General features: G+C 34.7%; 1 non-coding gene across 1 annotated transcript; it reads left to right on the forward strand.

Annotated features, from left to right (window-relative positions):
- Positions 1-855: 855 nt before the first annotated feature.
- Positions 856-962, forward strand: LOC112534993. The gene has a single exon (XR_003079200.1). It is a non-coding gene; the product is annotated as a small nucleolar RNA R71 (small nucleolar RNA).
- Positions 963-6,973: the final 6,011 nt, after the last annotated feature.

Here is a 6,973-nt window from a genome sequence, read left to right on the forward strand (position 1 = left end):
GCTCCAAGACAGGCCCTTTGCTTGTCTTCTTTCTTTCTCTCATTCTCTACCATCTCAAGGTCTGGTCCTTCCTTAGCTGGCTCGACCTGCACGATTGTATTATCCTTATCAGCTAAAGGCGAAGAACCAGTCAAATTCTTACTTGAACGCAAGGTGATAGCTTTGCAATGCTCCCTCGGGTTTGACTCTGTAGTGCTAGGGAGCGATCCTGAAGGTCTCTCTGAAAGCATCTTAGAAATTTGGCCAATTTGAGTCTCCAAGTTCTGAATCGAGGCCTGCTGATTCCTAAGTGCACTATCAGTCTGCTGGTTAATGAAATCTTTGGAAACCTTGCGGACCCTGGGCATTATTGTTCCTCCAACTGAAATTGGGGTGATTGCGCCATCCAGGGTTGTATGTATTGCTGTAGGGGTTATTCTGCTGTCTTGGGGCATTCCCCATATAATCAACCTATTCAACATCAGAAGATATAGTAGAATTAGATGGAAAACTAATAGAAGATGAAGCAAACATACCTCCCGCAGTACAGTTCGCACTGTAATGCGGGCCACCACAAAACTCGCAGCCAACGTTCGCTGCGTGAAACGGCATCTGGAGTTGGTCGATCTTCTTGGCTAGAAGCTCTACTTGAGCTGCCAAGGCTGTAGAGTCCACTTGGTTGACCACTCCTTGTCTTCCTGGTCGGCTCCTAGAGGATTGCCAACGATAGTTGTTCATGGCCATTTCCTCTATCAAGTTCTCGAGCTTGCTCGCAAGGCCTTATCGCTTATTGCCCCACCGGCTACAGCATCCACCATCTGCCTCGTTGCGAGGTTCAACCCACTATAGAAGGTCTGAACCTGCATCCACACTGGCAATCCGTGATGTGGGCAGCATCTCAAAAGATCTTTAAATCTCTCCCATGCATCGTACATGCTTTCATCATCAAACTGCACAAAAGAAGATATGTCATTTCTAAGTTTAGTAGTTTTAGCGGGAGGAAAATACTTATATAAAAATTTTTCGGCCAACGCCTTCCAGGTAGTGATCGTCTGTTGTGGAAGAGATTGCAGCCATCTCTTTGCTCTGTCCCTCAAGGAAAATGGAAACAATCTCAAATTGAATGGCATCATCGGTTGTTCCATTTATTTTGAATGTGTCACAAATCTCCAAAAAATTGGAGATATGTGCATTGGGATCCTCGCTGGGCAATCCTCCAAACTGCACGCTTTGTTGGATCATCTGGATAACATTGGCCTTTATCTCAAAATTGTAGGCCGCTACAGCAGGTCTGACTATACTAGTTTTCGTCCCATCCAAAGATGGTCGAGGAAACTCGTACATCTTTCTCCCGATCCTCACTCACGTGGGGGTCATGGTTTTCCATCGTGTCTAGTCTATCCACGGGTACCTCAACCTCAATCTCCTCCTCTTCTAATTGCAACCTCTTCCTTAAGAGTTTGAGGGATCGTTCTGGATCAGGTAGAGGCTCTATAAGATTCGAGTTTGAGCTCCTAGTCATAAACTACCTGAAACCGAAAGTCCACACAACCACCGATCAACAAAAATAATATAATAATAAATAATAATAAAATTAAGAATAAATGAATAAAACAAATAATGACTAAATTAACACAAAACAATTCACTCTAGTTCACATAACCAAGAACGGCGCCAAAAACTTGATGGGCTCTTTATGCAACCTACACCTAAGGCAGTGAACCTACCGATGCAGCCTAGCACTAATGAGTATCAAGGTCGTATCCCTGGAGATCGGGTGAACCTAGAGTTACTACTGCTTGTTATGTTATCTAGTCTGAAATAGGGTGTGAAAGTTCTAACATACCAGCTAATGGTTATGAGTGCAATTAAGTAAATGAAGGACAACAATGGACAATTAAAAGACAATTGTAAAGAGAGAAATAAATCCAAAAGGGAGCCTAAGTGATGGAATTCTAAAGATGAATTTTATGGATTGCCGATCTTGTTTACCCGTGCCTAAATCCTGAATTGAATCCCGGTTCCTCTCTCGAGCTTACCGGATTCCTAAACCTGCACTAACCTAATGGAATCTCTTCCTATCAGATTACTACAAATTAGCTTTAAGTATAATTTAAGACTATTAAGAGTTGTTAGTTCTTAATCCAGCGAGTAAATCAACCTCATCTCTAAGTGTTAACTACCAGTCCTTACTATTCAAAATCCAGTTGTAACAAGCATTTCTCAATGTCAAGAAACAACCTAATAAACAATTAATCCAACGTCTCAAATTAACTGCATCAAACTTTTATTACTGAATAGCAAGAAGATTGCAAGAATGACAATTATAAAAAAAACTAACAATTAAGCATAATCCATCAACAAAGGTGAACCCTAATGGATTCAAAAGATCTAGCTGCTCATGTTCATAGTCAAAGCAATTAAAGAAAAAAATAAGGAAAAATAAATTAAAGGTATGTACACCCTTCTCTTTCAAGCTGAATGAGAAACCCTAAATTTGCAAATTCAAAATCTCAAACCCTAGTTGCCTCTTGAATGCTCCCAAAGTTTGTCTTGATCTTCAATTCGATGTTGGAATAAGTGGAATCCCCCCCTTCAATTGATGAAAATTGATCTCTCCAGGTCTACACTTGAGGTATAGGAAATATTTGATTAAGTGTGTGTCTTGGAATTGAGTCCAAAAATCGTCCTCTTCAATTAGAATTCAAAATCGCCTATATAGTTGATTCAGCACGGCCGGAGTCCAGTCGATGATTCAAAGACGGCCGAGTCGAGGTCAGGCTGAATTTGTGGAGTCTCAGGCCGAGCCACCACAGGCCGTGCCCAAGCCGGTGCTGATCCACCATAGGCCGTGCTAGAGGCCGTGGTGGCTACGGAAGTTGTGCTGAAATGGCACAATTTGGGATAGCCTCTTGATAATTCAGCACGGCCGGAGTCCAGGCCGTGCTCAACCCTCGGGGTGCTTGTTCTCGCCCAATTTGATGGATTTTGCTCCGTAATCACACGTATTTCCCTCGATTACTGATGGTGTCCTTCGAATATGACCTGAAACGAAAAGGGATACAAAAGACAGGTGATTCTAGCATAAAACGGGATAATCATGCATAAAAATGTGAACAATCGGGCATGAAAACATGTGTAGTATGATGCTTATCAGTTGATTAAAGTATTTTAATTAATGTTAAAGAGTTTAATATTAAATTTCTATTGCTAACTAATAATGAACATAGAATGTCACACACGTTAACATCAACTTAAGCATGGTAATGGACTTGAGTTGTACCTTGAGTAGGAATACTAGCATCTTCTGAAGTTAAAGTCTGTAAATGTCTAACTAATGATAATGTATAATATATAAGTGTTATATATTAAAGGAGCTTGACACATGTCATCATAGATGAGTTTGCAATGACATGTATTTATACAGCAACTTGACACATGTCATCACAAAAGGGTTTTATGATGACACATGTCATCACAAAAAGGGTTTATAATGACATGTGTAGAGAAAGCATCCAGACACGTGTCATCACAAAATGGTTTTATGATGACATGTGTTAGGAAAGTAGCTTGATAAGGGTCATCACTAAAAGGGTTTTATGATGACAGGTGCTAAGAAAGCAGATTGACACGTGTCATCACCAAAAGGGTTTTATGACACCATGTGTTAAGAAAGCAGCTTGACACGTGTCATCACAAAAGAGTTTTATGATGACATGTGTTAATACTATTTGACACATGTCATCACAAAATAATTTTGTAATGACATGTGTTTGTACAACTGTGTTAAAGATTATGAATCCTTAACACTATATAAGAGAGTTTCTTACTCATATTATCATAAGAAGAAGAGTGACAATTCGACATACTTAGTATAATAATAAGGTTATTATAGTAGGAAAATTAAGAATAGAGAGGAAGTTCTTCATCTTTAAGGATTGAATAGCTTTGCTTGAAATTGGTTGTGTGAGATAATCTAGAGGATTTGCAATTGCGGATCTCTATTTGATTCTCTAATAAAAACATCATCAACAATCAAGAACCAAATTATGCTCTGCAAAAGGTTGTAGTCTTTTTCTTTATGTTCTTCATGTTCATAAAAGAAAGTTATTTCCTTTTCTCAACTTAAATCCTCAATTACAACTTGTAACTTTCATTTTGATGAGATGTGAAATGTTTAGAGCTCTTGTTGCGCCACTGCATTTATTTTTCCAACAATTTCTTTGTTTTATGTTCTTTGTCTACCCTTGTGTTTAAATTAATTTGATTTGATCCCTATGGTTAGCTATATGGAAGAGAACAAAGAATTTGTGATTTATTCCCTTCTTTCTTGTGTGCCTCTATTTCTAATTTCTGTCTAATATGATGGTTTGGTTTTATTTAGGTAGCATTAGGGCTGAGCACGGATCAATCCAATTCGGTTATTTATAAATCACCAGTACCATACCAAACCTCGGTTATTTTAAAATTGAAGGTACCAGTACCGTACCAAACATAAAAGGATCCAATACCGTATTGTACCAATTTCACTTGCTCAATACAGCTTCGTTCTAAGTGCTATTTTCAGTTCTAAAAAATTTGAAAAGCACAACTTTAATCTCATCTTTAATCAAATACATTTAGAGAAAATATGATTACCAACCTAAAAAAAGTAGCAAGAAAATCTGAATTAAAATTGCAATCACATTCTTGAACAACCTGTTTCGCAATTTAATCACTTGCAAATGCAATAATTCATTCAATATTCAAATACAAACCATTAAAATATATATTACTGTTAACATTAAAATATTTTACAGATGTCAATCATTAAAATAAATAAATTTACAAACTTTATATAGCACTAAAATACATGTCCAAAATTAGCAAAGGAATTTTAATACCTCCCCTCAAAATTAGCACTACATATTTTATCTTGGCAGAAGGGACTCACCAATCTCAGGATCTTGAATAATTTCTACAATAAAAGTAAAAAATTACGTCAATAAGACTTAACAGCATCAACAATAAACAAACATATGTAAGAAGTAAAGAAATGTTACCTGACTCTATGCTTTCAATATCCTCTATTGATTCTTCTAGTTGGATAGGTTTATTTGAACTTCTAAGCCAATCTTGACAACAAATGAGGATCTCCGCTGTTGTAGGAAGTAAATAACTTCTATATTGTTAAAAGATGTTTTGACAATTTTTTCTCAAGTTTTGTTTGATCCTTTTCAAAAAAAAAAATTAAATTTATAAATATAATTTAAAATCTTTTTTATATTTAAATATTAATTTATAATATTTTTAATAAATTAATTATTTCTAAATATTTAATTTTTTAAGTTTTATTAGTATAATAATATAAAAATTATTTTTAAAATATTTATTTCTTAATTTTAATATTTATATAAATTAATACTTTTAGTATAATTAATATTATTATTCTTAAAATAAATATTATATAATTAAAAATTAATTTATTAATAAATATAATGTAAATAATATTATCTTTATATAATAATATCTTTCTATAATTTTTACTAATTTATATAACTTTTTATTAAATTAAGTAATTTTTTAATTAACTTGTCAAAAATTTCTAGATAGTAAATAAATTTTAAATCTAGTATTATAGCATGTATACTAGATTACTAGTATCAATATACTATGTGACATATTAATATATATAACTTATATTTTTTATAGAGTATAAAGTATATTATAATATTATAGTTATTTTTAATATGTATTATTTTTGTATTTCGATAACAATTGCTTGAATTATACAAATGATAAATATAAAATAATTTTTTATAGAGTATATGTATTATTTTTTTAATATATGTATTATTTATATAATATAAATAATTATTTATAAATATATGTAAAAAATTCGGTTCTACGGTTTGGTCTGGATCAGTACAAGGCGGATCGGTTCTGGTAGGGTTACGGTACGGTTTTTACTAAAGAAACAGTATCATACCGTAATAGTAAAAAAATTCGGATCGGTTCAATTCAATTATAAAAACTTTTGATTTTTTCGGTTTAGGTACTTTTTGGTATTGTTATTCGGTTCGGGCGGGAATCACCGAGATCCATGCTCGGCCCTAGGTAGCATAGACATGACTGTTGAGTGAAATGTGCATGGAAGCGGCAATCATAGGCACCGATCCAATGCTTGGAGAAATGCAAGAAAAGAAAATTCGTTAATCGAGTACTGATATCATTCTCCATATGATTGCGAACAAATCTTTTGGAAGAAAGAAGAAACCAAGAGAATGGAGGCACGCCCAAATATTATGATTCAGGATTTGCTTAGTTGGGATCTATATCATTCCTTATTCCTCTAGGCAGAAGGACTCCTGATGACACATGGATTTGTGTGAGGAATCATGGGAACAGAACTGACAAGTTTGACTAGTGGCATGGGCGCTTAGCTTGATGATCAAGCTGGATGAGATGTAAATCCAAGTGCATAAGGGGGAAATCATGTTATTTTGATGTTTAGGACGTGCATAATGATGTAATTTATGTCAGCTTTTTATTAGGTAGGCTCATATGAATTTGGGAATATGAGAGTTGTTGACTAGTCAACTCTTCTTCGGTTCTTGATTTGACTTTGTTTTATTCATCTTTCTTTATTTAATATTGATATTTGCCTTCTAGTTTCTTCCTCGTATGGAATAGGGGCTTTTGCATTATTTAAACTGCATGCAATCGAATACTTGACGCTATTGAGCATATTATTTTAGTTTTCTACCTTCTGGGAATTAAGTTATAGGTTCTTTAAGAACTTTGCGGACTTATCAACACTCGCGCTAGCAAAAATAGCCTTATCACTCAAGTTCTTCCTTTCTTTTGTGTTCTTTGTTTACCTTTGTGTTTATTTCAATTCGATTTGATTCTTACGCTTAGCTATACATAAGAGAACAAAGAACTTTTGATTTCCTTCCTTATCAGATCTGAAATCCTATCTATGTAATCATTTTGTTCGTCTTTTTTATGACTC

Source organism: Ricinus communis, chromosome 9 (genome assembly GCF_019578655.1).
Source record: "Ricinus communis isolate WT05 ecotype wild-type chromosome 9, ASM1957865v1, whole genome shotgun sequence".
Taxonomy (NCBI): domain Eukaryota; kingdom Viridiplantae; phylum Streptophyta; class Magnoliopsida; order Malpighiales; family Euphorbiaceae; genus Ricinus; species Ricinus communis.